This window comes from Oncorhynchus nerka, unplaced genomic scaffold, assembly GCF_034236695.1.
Source record: "Oncorhynchus nerka isolate Pitt River unplaced genomic scaffold, Oner_Uvic_2.0 unplaced_scaffold_1696, whole genome shotgun sequence".
Taxonomy (NCBI): domain Eukaryota; kingdom Metazoa; phylum Chordata; class Actinopteri; order Salmoniformes; family Salmonidae; genus Oncorhynchus; species Oncorhynchus nerka.
Genome location: NW_027039622.1, coordinates 63,859 through 78,888, shown reverse-complemented (window position 1 = coordinate 78,888; position 15,030 = coordinate 63,859). Strand labels below are relative to the sequence as shown.

The 15,030-nt window shown below is 42.6% G+C and overlaps 3 non-coding genes and 2 pseudogenes across 3 annotated transcripts; 2 read left to right on the top strand and 3 right to left on the bottom strand.

Annotated features, from left to right (window-relative positions):
* The first annotated feature begins 2,229 nt into the window (after positions 1-2,229).
* On the top strand, positions 2,230-2,348 carry LOC135568064 (5S ribosomal RNA; annotated as a pseudogene).
* Positions 2,349-2,608: 260 nt separating this feature from the next.
* LOC135568065 (5S ribosomal RNA) lies at positions 2,609-2,717 on the top strand (annotated as a pseudogene).
* A 6,918-nt stretch (positions 2,718-9,635) lies between these two features.
* trnal-cag (transfer RNA leucine (anticodon CAG)) lies at positions 9,636-9,718 on the bottom strand. The gene has a single exon. It is a non-coding gene; the product is annotated as a tRNA-Leu (tRNA).
* A 2,270-nt stretch (positions 9,719-11,988) lies between these two features.
* Positions 11,989-12,070, bottom strand: trnaf-aaa (transfer RNA phenylalanine (anticodon AAA)). Its single transcript has one exon. It is a non-coding gene; the product is annotated as a tRNA-Phe (tRNA).
* Positions 12,071-13,323: 1,253 nt separating this feature from the next.
* On the bottom strand, positions 13,324-13,405 carry trnas-aga (transfer RNA serine (anticodon AGA)). Its single transcript has one exon. It is a non-coding gene; the product is annotated as a tRNA-Ser (tRNA).
* Positions 13,406-15,030: the final 1,625 nt, after the last annotated feature.

Below are 15,030 nucleotides of genomic sequence, written 5' to 3'. Positions count from 1 at the left end.
TGATTCAACATGATCCCCGGAAAGTGCCAAAGAGGATAATTTGACTCATGTGCTAGATGAGGGAAATGGGATGTTACCTAAGATTCTCAGAAGGTCACTGAAACAAAATAGTAAGGAAGTGAGGGTGGAATTGGGCAAGGATCTCTCAGTAGAATTTTGTGTAGATCAATTGGGGTCATTCACCCCTTGGCAGTCTAGAACCATGGGACTCTATGGGAAGTATTTGTGTAAATCACCATATTGATCGTGGACAGGTCATAGCTCACACTGAAAGGGATGGCTACGTAAACCCATACACTCAATTTGGGACCAGGTGGAGTATAGTAAGGGTTGGCGTTTTGGACTGTGTTCCTGAACAGAGGAAGTATTGTATAAAGGTACGAATAGTTCAGACCAAAGACCTCAAAGAAGTTATAGAAGTGGAGACTGGGTTTGGGGAGTCCAACTTATGGTTGGAATGGATTCAATACGGCCAAATCAGTGGCTAAAGAAGAATGTTATGTCTGTGCGAACGCTAAACCCCAGTTAACAACTATCCCTTTTCCACTGAACGGAATTAATTCCCCTAAGAGAATGGCATGTATGGTAAAGCTGTTCATGAAAGCAGGAATGCCAGATAATGACAGTTGTCACTATTTATATCCCCAGGAACCAAGTTGGTACAGAGAAAATGACCACTGACGAGACCATGTCTGAATTGACAGGCTGGTTGAACTCTGGGGATTTCAATGAAATAAAATGGGCCAGTGTCACCATCTGGTGGATGTGCGGGGGAATGAGTTTGACTGATTGGACGGGTTAGGAATGCCTTTTACACTCATACAACACCAAGACATGAAGTTAGCCAAAACGAGAGAGAAGAGATGCTCCATCTGGGTCTTTTGACGACAGAGTATATATTGATAACATTGGGGTTCCAAGAGGTGTGTAATTATAGTTATGGTAATCAACAGCGCTTTAGCAGGAATACCAAAGGTGTTATTAAAGGTTTTGTAGAACAGACTGAAGCAACCAGCTGGAAGACCTGACAGAATAGAATTGCATAGGATAAAAGGAGGAAGTGGGCGTGGTAATCAGGACCATGTCTTACATCCCGGGTAGCACAGCTCCGGACGAATCAGTGCCCGAAGCCTCAGCTGGTTTGACCACCCTGGCTCACGGGTTGGCAGAAACTCTGGGGTGGATACTTCTCTGAACTAAATTGGGTAGACAGTATTTATGGAAAAATGTGGTGTTTTGGGCTGTATCTACCTGTATGACTGTTTTAATTTTATGCGGCTGTTGTCTAATTCCCTGTGTGCGAGGCCTTGTTTCCAGATGGTGGGGAATATTTCATGTTATTGCATTATAATGAGTTACTGCATTAGCTTTCAGTTGTTAAATTATCACTTTCTGTAGGCTATGCCTGGTGGCCTATTCACTCCTAACAAGCCTGTTTTCTTCTGCCAAAGTTGTTAAGGTGATGGATTAGAAATCCATTAGGATCTTCCTAGCGCAGGTTCGAATCCTGTCGTCAACGAATGTTTTTTTTTTTTTACCCCTCCGGAGGTGGAAGTTTAGTCGTGTTTCTTATACCAATCACATCCTCTCAGATCTCCACAAGGTGATAGGGATTAGTTGTCCATTTGGGATAGGATCCCACCTCACACCTTTACACACCTGGTTATCCATCCTTCTAGCTCTATAGGCCACAGTAGCATAGGTTACAGGTTTGTAGTCAAGCCACAGATTTCAGGTGAGATCCCATGATACACTCAACAATACAACAACACGATTCTCATGAATAACCATTAAGCCATTTGCTATGATTTCCCCCATTTTGACATGTGGAAACCTGTTGTCACTCTTACCCTGACGGATAGCTCCAGACACTTTTTTGGTCCTATCTGAGGCATTTTTAAATTCAATTCAAAATGGCCATATTCTGAAGACACTCTTAAAGTCTGCAGGGTACTAGCCACATCTAAAGTCATTGGTGAGAAACCTTTTTAAACCCTAAAAGAAAAAGTAAAAACACGATTGCATTGAAAATAACCATTAAGTCATTCAGGTCGCAGACTCCCCTATAGGCATGGTTTGAAACCCACTCCTGACAACTTTTTAGCGCCTGCATGTCATGCACCTTTGTAAAATCCAGTTGAAAAATAAATGACTTAAGGTAATGTAAGCTTTTTGTCACAGCCTTGTGAAATTTCAACTCTTTGTCCGTTTTTTCCCACAAAGCTTCTCGCTTACGACCACACCGGTCTGAGTACGCCTGATCTCGTCTGATCTCGGAAGCTAAGCATGGTCGGGCCTGGTTAGTACTTGGATGGGAGACCGCCTGGGAATACCAGGTGCTGTAAGCTTTTTGTCACTGCCTTGTGAAATTTAAACTCTTTGTCCGTTTTTTCCCACAAGGCTGAAATATGTGCCCTTGCTTTGAAATAAGTAAGCAAGGTACGTTTGTATTTCATCCAACAATCTGTGCTACAAATTATGGCTGCAGTATATGCAATTTCTTCCACTTTTTGAGTGACACAAAGATGCTTATCTAAATGGTGAAAATGCAACAGCTGTTAATCATACTCACTTTGACTTTATATAGTGCACCAAGAGTTAGTTTCTTGCTTACGACCACACCGGCCTGAGTACGCCTGATCTCGGAAGCTAAGCAGGGTCGGGCCTGGTTAGTACTTGGATGGGAGACCGCCTGGGAATACCAGGTGCTGTAAGCATTTTGTCAACTCTTTGTCCGTTTTTTCCCACAAGGCTGAAATATGTGCCCTCGCTTTGAAATAAGTAAGCAAGGTTAGTTTGCATTTCATCCAACAATCTGTGCAACAAATTATGGCTACAGTATATGCAATTTTGAGTCACACAAAGATTCTTATCTAAATGGTGAAAATGCAACAGCTGTTAATCAGACTCACTTTGACTTTATATAGTGCACCAAGAGATAGTTTCTCGCTTACGGCCACACTGGCCTGAGTACGCCCATTTTTTGGGATTGAGGAAGTGTTTGGAGGGAGTTGGTTGTTGAGTTGGAGAAATACATTTGTTTGCTGTTTTGAAGTAAATCTTTTTTTTGGTTGGTGATTTTTGTTAAACAATTCTTATTGAAGAATTCTCCCCTAGCAGCTTGCGCTGTTAGGGGAAAGGTCTTTTCATTTCCTTAAAGGAAGTTTGAAAGACCAAACGGACTTGTAAAGAAGCATGAATGTGAGTAGGAGATTGGTTTCTGATTCAGACCGAAGAGTGGACGATATGGCTTCGACCACTGGGAAGAATTCGAAAGGGGAAATGAAGACTGACAGAGGTGCTGCAGGAGAAAAGATGGCTGGGGAGCGGGCTGTTCACCGGGTGTTTGAAAGAAGTTTAACAGTGGCGGTGGAGATCATTGGGGAGGACAAGATAACGATGATGGAGCTTCTACGGGGGATCAAGGAGGTATGCGGTTTGGTGGTGGGGTGTCGTTTTAAAACGAAGAATAAATATGAGATAACAATGAGTCATGCAAAAGGGAAGGAGAGACTTATGGATGGATTTAAAATTAAAGACTCATGTGTAATGGCGAAGGATTTGTCACATGATGAACTGGTGGTGTCCTTTCTGAATTTACCGACATATATCTCGGATGAGGATATAATAAATAAATTGACTCGATGGGGAGTCACAGCAGTGTCTACAATCAAGAGGAGAATGTGGCCTGGAACGGAAATTGCAGACGGTACGCGTTTCTATAAGGTACGATTTACAAACAATGTCCAATCGTTGCCATATTCGACGAAGTTTGAGACTCTGGAGGGGGCTGAATATTTCAGGGTTATACATGAAAGGCAGGTGAAAGTGTGTAGGCTTTGTATTCAGCCTGGTCATGTAGTACGTGATTGCCCTGACTTTAGGTGTTACAAATGTATGGAGCAGGGACATTATGCACGGGAGTGTCCTGAGAGAAGAAGGAGATGTGAGGAATGTGAATCATTTAACTGTATATGTGGTGAAAGGGTGGGTGAAGAGCTTGAGATAATGAATGAGAGTGGCTCAGTAGATGAGGAAGAGTGTGAGGAGGAAAGTGAGCTGGGAGAGGAGAATGATATGGAGGGGATCAGTGGGATACATGAAGGGGTGAGAAATCGTAGCAAGTCTGCAGAGATGGGGGTGACGGAGCTGGGATCCAGTATGGACAGTGCGGTAGAATGGTTAAATTCATCAGAGGGTGTGGAGGGAGAAGATGCGAGATGTGGAAGAGCTCAGATGGATTTACGGAAAGCTGAGTGTGGCAAGGACCCATGCACAGAGCCTATAATGGAGGAAGTACAACCTGACGGGACTATTCAGAATGTCATGCCTATTGAAGATCCTCGTGGAGAGGGGGGCTCCTCTAGGGAGGTGGATACTGCAAGAGATGACTCTCGCAAACGTAAAGAGTCTGAAGAAGAGCTGATGGAGGAAGAGAGGGAGAACATACAATCTCTGCGGAGGGATAGTAAAAAGAACATGATAATCAAGAGGAAAAAGAAGATAAAAGATCAATCATGATGGACTTGATTCATCCCCTCTTTATAGTCATAATGTTGAGAGTTGTATCTATTAACACCAATGGACTTCGTAGCAAAGAAAAGCTATAGCTGGTGTTGGAAGCCTTCTCTGCGGATATATTATGTCTTCAGGAGACCCATTGGACTGAGACGTATATGGAGAATGTAAGGCAGAGATGGAATGGACTAATGTACGTGAGTAATGGTACTGTGCGGGCATGTGGGGTAGCTATTTTGGTAAAACATGATGTTGTGTGTAATTTAAATTTGTTATGTGCTGACACTGTGGGTCGAATGGTGGGAGTGGGTTTCACTTATCAAGATGTGGAGTACTCGTTGTACAATGTCTATGCTCCTAATAATGAAATTGAGAGGGTTATGTTTATGTCCATGGGAGGATTATGTGGGAAAAACTGTTTGCTTGTTGGGGATTTTAATGTATGGATGGATAGGCTAGATGCCTCAAGTAGCGCACATTTTAGCTCTGACTCATCTCGGGGAGCGCTATTAAGGCTAATGCGGGATGAGGATTGGGTGGATATATGGAGGGAGAGGAATCCAGATAAGCGGGTGTTCTCTCGAAGACAAGTGGTGAGGGGTGAGCTCAAGCAGTCACGTATAGATTTGTGTCTCGCTCATAGAGAGGTTGCGCACTTGGTTGTGGGGGTAAAGTATTCACACACATTTTTTAGTGACCATGATGCTCTGCTTTTCAGGCTGGGTGCATCAGGGGAGGGGAGGGGGGGTGGTTTGTGGTGTCTTAATGCCAGTATGTTGAAGGATGAGGAGTTTAGGGCTGCAGTGAAAGAGTGTGTTAATGACGCCGTGTCAGATCCTCTATTTGAGTCTGATGTGAGTGTGTGGTGGGAAGGATTAAAAGGGGAGTTCAAGCGGCTGGCAATATCTAGTGCAAGAAGGGCAAATGTGATAAGGAGGAGGGAGGAGGGGATTCTTAAATCTCGCCTGTTATTGGAGTTAGAAAGGGTAGAAAACTGCCCAGGCTATGATGTGACAGAGTACCTGAGGGTGAGGGAGGAGTTGAGGGTCGTAGAGAGGCACAGGTGTATGGGGGCAGTGGTGAGGAGTAGAGCACAGTATGTGGTGGAGGGGGAGAGAAATACTGCTTTTTTCCTGGGGTTAGAAAGGAGGAAGCAGGAAAAGAGTTTTCTAACTGAGCTGTTAAATGAGAGGGGGAGAGGGTGACAGATCTGGAAGGAATTTTGAATACAGTGCATTCTTTTTATAAGGGATTATTTACGTCGGGTGGGGTAGATGAAGTGTGTATGAGAAGAGTGCTAGAAGCAGTGGAGGCTAGGGTGTCGACTGAGGATGTAGAGATGTGTGATGCTGATTTTACATTGGCAGAGGTTAAAGCAGCCATATTGGGCCTGAACTTGAATAAGAGCCCGGGTTCAGATGGTCTTACTGCAGAGTTTTACCGTGAGTTTAGTGACATACTGGCCCCACTAATGCTGCGTGTGTATGTGTGTATGGAGGAGAAGAGGGTAGTCCCTGAATCTTTAGCTATGGGTGTGTTGACTGTGTTATACAAAGGGAAGGGGAGCAGACTGAAATTAGAGAACTACAGACCAATAACCCTTTTGAACTCCGACAATAAGGTGCTTGCTAAGATAATGGCTAATAGGTTGAATAAGGTGATGGGAAGCATCATAGCACCTACTCAGGCCTATGGAGTTCCGGGGCGGGATGTAGTGGACACCCTCTGCACTATCCGGGATGTGGTGAAGCAGATGGGGGAGGTGGGTGGGGCGGTGCTCTGCCTAGATCTGAATAAAGCCTTTGATCGGGTGGAGCATCGGTTCCTGTTAGAGGCCTTGGCAAGATTTGGGTTCGGGCCTCGTCTTAAAGGATGGGTGAAGCTATTGTATGGGTCAGCGTGCAGTGTCGTGAAATGTAATGGTGTGCTAACTGATCCTTTTCCCCTGGGCAGGTCTGTTAGGCAGGGTTGTCCATTGTCTGCACTGCTATACAGCATCTCAGTAGAGCCTTTAGCGGCGTTTGTAAAGCGGAATGGAGGAGTGAATGGAGTGGACCTCCCGGGGGGAGGAGTCAGTGTACTGCATCATTATGCTGACGACACCACCTGTACTTTGCGGGATGGAGAGAGTGTGAATTGTCTGATGAAGTGTTTTGATGTGTATGGGAGAGCTTCTGGGGCTAAGGTGAATGTTGAAAAGTCTCAAATGTTATGTACTGATGATACTGTTATGTCTACATGTAACATTCCTTTTAAGACTGTTAACCTGTTGCTTCTACTCGGGACGCTTGCGTCCCAACTAGAGCTCTGGAAATGCAAATGCGCTACGCTAAATGCTAATAGTATTAGTTAAAACTCAAAAGTTCATTAAAATACACATGCAGGGTATCGAATTAAAGCTACACTCGTTGTGAATCCAGGCAACAAGTCAGATTTTTAAAATGCTTTTCGGCGACAGCATGAGAAGCTATTATCTGATAGCATGCACCAATACACTACAACAGAAAAGCACAGCAGGGGACGTAAACAAAATAATTAGCATTTCGGCGTTACACAAACCGCACAATAAAATAGAAAACAGTCATTACCTTTCACCATCTTCTTTGTTGGCACTCCTAGATGTCCCATAAACACTATTGGGTCTTTATTTCGATTAAATCGGGCCATATAAAGCCAAGATATCGTTATATGTAGACTGTGTGATAAACGAAAAAAACAGCGATTTCACAACGTAACGTCATTTTTTAAAATTCAAAAAGGAGACGATAAACTTTCACAAAACACTTCGAAATACGTTTGTAATGCTACTTTAGGTATTAGTAAACGTTAATAAGCGATAAAAATCATCCATAGGCGATGTAGAAATCATTAGCTGTCGTCTTGGAAAAAATTTCAGGAGAGAGCTCTTCCGGAATGATCTGGACGGAGACCGGAGGTAAGTCGTGCCCCTCTTTCGGTTCAACCAAGAATCAAAGATGATTCAATTCACAAGACTCTAGACAACATGGGGATGCTGTGGGAGTTGAATGCTCGGTCTTATCTAATTCGGCTCACTGTTAACAATTGCTGGAAGTGGCGCAAGGATATTTATTTCCATTTTCTGTGATCAGGTTTTCCTGCGCTTTCCGATGTAACGCACGTTATGTAATAGCCACAGTCGTGATTTAACCAGTTTTAAAAACGTCCGAGGGTTTCCTATCCACACATTCTAACCATATGAACGTACTATATTCCTGGCATGAGTAGCAGGGCGCTGAAATGTTGCGCGATTTTTAACAAAATGTTCAAAAAAGTAGAGGGTCGACTGAAGAGGTTAACAATGGGTTGAAGTGGCGCATGGATATATTTTCCCATTTTCAGTGATCAGATTTTCCTGCACTTTTCGATGAAACGCACGTTCTGTTATAGTCACAGCCGTGATTTAACCAGTTTTAGAAACGTCTGAGTGTTTTCTATCCACACATACTAATCATTTGCATATACTATATTCCTGGCATGAGTAGCAGGGCGCTGAAATGTTGCGCGATTTTTAACAGAATGTTCGAAAAAGTAGGGGGTAGGAGTAACAGGATAATGGGTATTTTCAACGCAATCGTGTTATTATTTATTTTTAGGGTTTAACAAAGCAGCTCACCTCTGACCTGTGGCTTGACTTTAGATGTGGCCAGTTCGATCACCCTGCAGACTTTAAGAGTGTCTTCAGAATATGGCCATTTTGACATGTATTTAAAAATGCCTCAGATAGGACCAAAAAAGTGTCTGGAGTTATCCGTCAGGGTAAGAGTGACAACAGGTTTCCACATGTCAAAATGGGGGAAATCTTAGCAAATGGCTTAATGGTTATTCATGAGAATCGTGTTGTTGTATTGTTGAGTGTATCATGGGATCTCACCTGAAATCTGTGGCTTGACTACAAACCTGTAACCTATGCTACTGTGGCCTATAGAGCTAGAAGGATGGATAACCAGGTGTGTAAAGGTGTGAGGTGGGATCCTGTCCCAAATGGACAACTAATCCCTATGTACTTGTGGAGATCTGAGAGGATATGATTGGTATAAGAAACACGACTAAACTTCAACCTCCGGAGGGGTCAAGAAAATTCAATTTCGCTGTCGGCAGGATTCTAACCTGCGCAGAAAGATCCTAATGGATTTCTAGTCCATCGCCTTAACCACTCGGCCACGACAACAGGCTTGTCAGTGTAGTGGCAAATCGGTTCAAATATGACACAACCAAGAACTTTGTGAAAATCAATATAGACTTTTAATACACCAGTATCATAAGCCGGAGAGCCACGCGGGACCCACACCTTTCCAGAGCTTTCGATCTTCATTTTATACCCCCACATACATTATCAGTTCATCCCCCAATGCAAATACAGTTACATCCCAATCCTGCTTGTTCAGCCCAGTAACGCCCACATCTGCTTTCGGCCAGATTATAATGATGATGACAAGACCCTTGCTTTGACCTAAAGATAATATACATCCCCCTTTCCTGTGGCCTGTTTTATCTCTAGTTTTTAGTGTGTCCAGCTGCCTTGGTCTCCTTCTCTTCATATGGTTGTCTAAGATCAAACAGACTTATGCGTCTCCCCTGTGATGCGATTGATGTCTGTAAATCCATCAGTTGGTCATTTGGCTGACCCCCTCCTTTTTCTATCCCTCTGATCTTTGTCCAGCTGGTCTAAGCGTCTATGTGCCTGCATTTTTAGTGTCCCATACCCCCATGGCCTTTAACTGCTTCCTGCCCTATACAATAGAAAATGCATTTTACCAGAACAGGGAATGAACCCATAAGTGTATCTTTCTCTTGTGTTATCAAATCATGTATATAATTTCTCCCACATCAGCAGTGAATGGGCCACCAGGCATAGTCTACAGAAAGTGATAATTTTACAACTGAAAGACAATGAAGTAACTCAGTAACTCATTATAATGCAATAAAGTGAAATGTTCCCCTCATTCATTTGTTATTAAGTACAGCTGTTTTCTTATTTTCCTTGATCTTTGCTCAGCTCCAGAAGGTTTACATTTGAGAGTGTTTATTATAAATTGTTATTTCATCATCTTATTATTACTGCTAAGCAGCATGACTCCTGAGAGGCACTAAACAACTGTCAGAAGTGGGATTTGAACCCACGCCTCCATGGGAGACTGCGACCTGAACGCAGCGCCTTAGACCGCTCGGCCATCCTGACTACAGCGCATTACCTGGGTATCGGGTTAAAGAGTATGGGGTAAAAGTAGAAATAGGCACAGCCTTCTAAAATCACCACAGAGACCAGTAAATTTATGCACGATACCGACTTGCACTTTCAATAGTCATTTGTTTTTATCAATGAAAAACTCCAGTCATTGATTTAACCTCAATATGGCCTTCAACGGAAAAGAGTAGTAAATCGTCATTGAATGAACGCTAAACTGGCCTCAGAATATGGCCATTCTGATATAAATGATAAAATTCCTCAGATAAGACCGAAAAAGTGTCTGTAAGTATCAGCAATCATCAGGGTAAGAGTGACAACAGGTCCACATGGCTGAAATCTTAACAAATGGCTTAATGGGTATTTTCAACGCAATCAATCGTCATTGAATGAACGCTAAAGAATATGGCCATTCTGATATAAATGATAAAATTCCGTCATTGAAACAAATCGGCCTTGCAACAGAAAAACTCCAGTTAATGGCCTCAGAATATGGCCATTCTGATATAAATGATAAAATTCCTCAACTGGCTGTAATATCAGCAATCATCAGGGTAAGAGTGACAACAGGTCATGGCTGAAATGAATGGGTATTTTCAACGCAATCGTGTAAATGAATGAACGCTAAACTGGCCTCAGAATATGGCCATTCTGATATAAATGATAAAATTCCTCAGATAAGACCGAAAAAGTGTCTGTAAGTATCAGCAATCATCAGGGTAAGAGTGACAACAGGTCCACATGGCTGAAATCTTAACAAATGGCTCAATGGGTATTTTCAACGCAATCGTAAATCGTTTGAATGAACGCTAAACTGGCCTCAGAATATGGCCATTCTGATATAAATGATAAAATTTCTCAGACAAGACCGAAAAAGTGTCTGTAAATATCAACAATCATCAGGGTAAGAGTGACAACAGGTCCACATGGCAGAAATCTTAACAAATGGCTTAATGGGTATTTTCAACGCAATCGTGTTATTATTTATTTTGAGGGTTTAACAAGGCAGCTCAACTGTGACCTGTGGCTTGACTTTAGATGTGGCCAGTTTGATTACCCTGCAGACTTTAAGAGTGTCTTCAGAATATGGCCATTTGGACATGAATTTAAAAATGCCTCAGATAGGACCAAAAAAGTGTCTGGAGCTATCCGTCAGGGTAAGAGTGACAACAGGTTTCCACATGTGAAAATGGGGGAAATCTTAGCAAATGGCTTAATGGTTAATCATGACAATCGTGTTGTTGTATTGTTGAGTGTATCATGGGATCTCACCTGAAATCTGTGGCTTGACTACAAACCTGTAACCTATGCTACTGTGGCCTATGTAGAGGACTGCTAATTCCTATGTAGGTGACATTACATTACTGCTAATTCCTATGTAGGTGACATTACACTACTATAGCTGAGACACATAGTAAAACAGGTTGGGCCCCATACAGGATATCTCTCACACACACACACTCACTGTAATCATCCAGAACACTGTCACAACAGGATACTCCTAGCCACAGGTGCTAGCCGGCAGTTCGGCCACAACTCCCCTGAAGATAGGGACGCATACGCTCTTACACACTGACCCCAGAAGACAGGGATGACGCACATACAGTACACACATAGCTGCCGAGGACACCCAGATAAGACACCCACAGATTGGCAGAAAGCCTAGACTTAGAGACAAACTAACACACACACATACTCTCCCTCCCAGCCGAACATTGTGTGACTGAAGATAGCGCACACACCAGATCTCCTTTTCAGCTGAACGGGGTGTGACGACCAAGAACAGGCATGGCAGGATTCTACGATGACGGACAGACAACAGAGCCAATGCCGGATGACTACACCCCAGCCTGATCCAATCCGAAGATCCGATTTCCTAGATATCAACCTACTTTCTGTTCTGTATATGAAGCTTGTACCCATTGTTAGCTAGTGTCTTTTTTTGCTAGTCTCTGATGAGCTAACAGAGGGGCCCGTATATACGCTGTACCAGATATCTCCACTTTGAAATAAACCTGTCGCTTGTCGTACAATCTACCACCTTGTCTGCATCGATCCTTGACCGACTCACCCTTTATCATATCCCATTATCAACACCTATAGAGCTAGAAGGATGGATAACCAGGTGTGTAAAGGTGTGAGGTGGGATCCTGTCCCAAATGGACAACTAATCCCTATGTACTTGTGGAGATCTGAGAGGATATGATTGGTATAAGAAACACGACGAAACTTCAACCTCCGGAGGGGTCAAGAAAATTCCATTTCGTTGTCGGCAGGATTCGAACCTGCGCAGGAAGATTCTAATGGATTTTTAGTCCATCGCCTTAACCACTCGGCCACGACAACAGGCCTGTCAGCAGTGAATGGGCCACCAGGCATAGTCTACAGAAAGTGATAATTTTACAACTGAAAGACAATGAAGTAACTCAGTAACTCATTATAATGCAATAAAGTGAAATGTTCCCCTAATTCATTTGTTATTAAGTACAGCTGTTTTCTTATTTTCCTTGATCTTTGCTCAGCTCCAGAAGGTTTACATTTGAGAGTGTTTATTATAAATTGTTATTTCATCATCTTATTATTACTGCTAAGCAGCATGACTCCTGAGAGGCACTAAACAACTGTCAGAAGTGGGATTTGAACCCACGCCTCCATGGGAGACTGAGACCTGAACGCAGCGCCTTAGATCGCTCGGCCATCCTGAATACATCACATTACCTGGGTATCGGGTTAAAGAGTATGGGGTAAAAGTAGAAATAGGCACAGCCTTCTAAAATCACCACAGAGACCAGTAAATTTATGCACGATACCGACTTGCACTTTCAATAGTCATTTGTTTTTATCAATGAAAACTCCAGTCATTGATTTAACCTCAATATGGCCTTCAACGGAAAAGAGTAGTAAATCGTCATTGAATGAACGCTAAACTGGCCTCAGAATATGGCCATTCTGATATAAATGATAAAATTTCTCAGATAAGACCGAAAAAGTGTCTGTAAATATCAACAATCATCAGGGTAAGAGTGACAACAGGTCCACATGGCTGAAATCTTAACAAATGGCTTAATGGGTATTTTCAACGCAATCGTGTTATTATTCATTTTGAGGGTTTAACAAGGCAGCTCACCTGTGACCTGTGGCTTGACTTTAGATGTGGCCAGTTCGATTACCCTGCAGACTTTAAGAGTATCTTCAGAATATGGCCATTTTGACATGAATTTAAAAATGCCTCAGATAGGACCAAAAAGTGTCTGGAGCTATCCGTCAGGGTAAGAGTGACAACAGGTTTCCACATGTGAAAATGGGGGAAATCTTAGCAAATGGCTTAATGGTTATTCATGAGAATCGTGTTGTTGTATTGTTGAGTGTATCATGGGATCTCACCTGAAATCTGTGGCTTGACTACAAACCTGTAACCTATGCTACTGTGGCCTATATAGCTAGAAGGATGGATAACCAGGTGTGTAAAGGTGTGAGGTGGGATCCTGTCCCAAATGGACAACTAATCCCTATGTACTTGTGGAGATCTGAGAGGATATGATTGGTATAAGAAACACGACGAAACTTCAACCTCCGGAGGGGTCAAGAAAATTCAATTTCGTTGTCGGCAGGATTCGAACCTGCGCAGGAAGATCCTAATGGATTTCTAGTCCATCGCCTTAACCACTCGGCCACGACAACAGGCCTGTCAGCAGTGAATGGGCCACCAGGCATAGTCTACAGAAAGTGATAATTTTACAACTGAAAGACAATGAAGTAACTCAGTAACTCATTATAATGCAATAAAGTGAAATGTTCCCCTCATTCATTTGTTATTAAGTACAGCTGTTTTCTTATTTTCCTTGATCTTTGCTCAGCTCCAGAAGGTTTACATTTGAGAGTGTTTATTATAAATTGTTATTTCATCATCTTATTATTACTGCTAAGCAGCATGACTCCTGAGAGGCACTAAACAACTGTCAGATGTGGGATTTGAACCCACGCCTCCATGGGAGACTGCGACCTGAACGCAGCGCCTTAGACCGCTCGGCCATCCTGACTACAGCACATTACCTGGGTATCGGGTTAAAGAGTATGGGGTAAAAGTAGAAATAGGCACAGCCTTCTAAAATCACCACAGAGACCAGTAAATTTATGCACGATACCGACTTGCACTTTCAATAGTCATTTGTTTTTATCAATGAAAAACTCCAGTCATTGATTTAACCTCAATATGGCCTTCAACGGAAAAGAGTAGTAAATCGTCATTGAATGAATGATAAACTGGCCTCAGAATATGGCCATTCTGATATAAATGATAAAATTCCTCAGATAAGACCGAAAAAGTGTCTGTAAGTATCAGCAATCATCAGGGTAAGAGTGACAACAGGTCCACATGGCTGAAATCTTAACAAATGGCTTAATGGGTATTTTCAACGCAATCGTGTAAATCGTCATTGAATGAACGCTAAACTGGCCTCAGAATATGGCCATTCTGATATAAATGATAAAATTCCTCAGATAAGACCGAAAAAGTGTCTGTAAGTATCAGCAATCATCAGGGTAAGAGTGACAACAGGTCCACATGGCTGAAATCTTAACAAATGGCTCAATGGGTATTTTCAACGCAATCGTGTAAATCGTCATTCAATGAACGCTAAACTGGCCTCAGAATATGGCCATTCTGATATAAATGATAAAATTTCTCAGACAAGACCGAAAAAGTGTCTGTAAATATCAACAATCATCAGGGTAGGAGTGACAACAGGTCCACATGGCTGAAATCTTAACAAATGGCTTAATGGGTATTTTCAACGCAATCGTGTTATTATTTATTTTGAGGGTTTAACAAGGCAGCTCAACTGTGACCTGTGGCTTGACTTTAGATGTGGCCAGTTCGATTACCCTGCAGACTTTAAGAGTGTCTTCAGAATATGGCCATTTGGACATGAATTTAAAAATGCCTCAGATAGGACCAAAAAGTGTCTGGAGCTATCCGTCAGGGTAAGAGTGACAACAGGTTTCCACATGTGAAAATGGGGGAAATCTTAGCAAATGGCTTAATGGTTATTCATGACAATCGTGTTGTTGTATTGTTGAGTGTATCATGGGATCTCACCTGAAATCTGTGGCTTGACTACAAACCTGTAACCTATGCTACTGTGGCCTATAGAGCTAGAAGGATGGATAACCAGGTGTGTAAAGGTGTGAGGTGGGATCCTGTCCCAAATGGACAACTAATCCCTATGTACTTGTGGAGATCTGAGAGGATATGATTGGTATAAGAAACACGACGAAACTTCAACCTCCGGAGGGGTCAAGAAAAT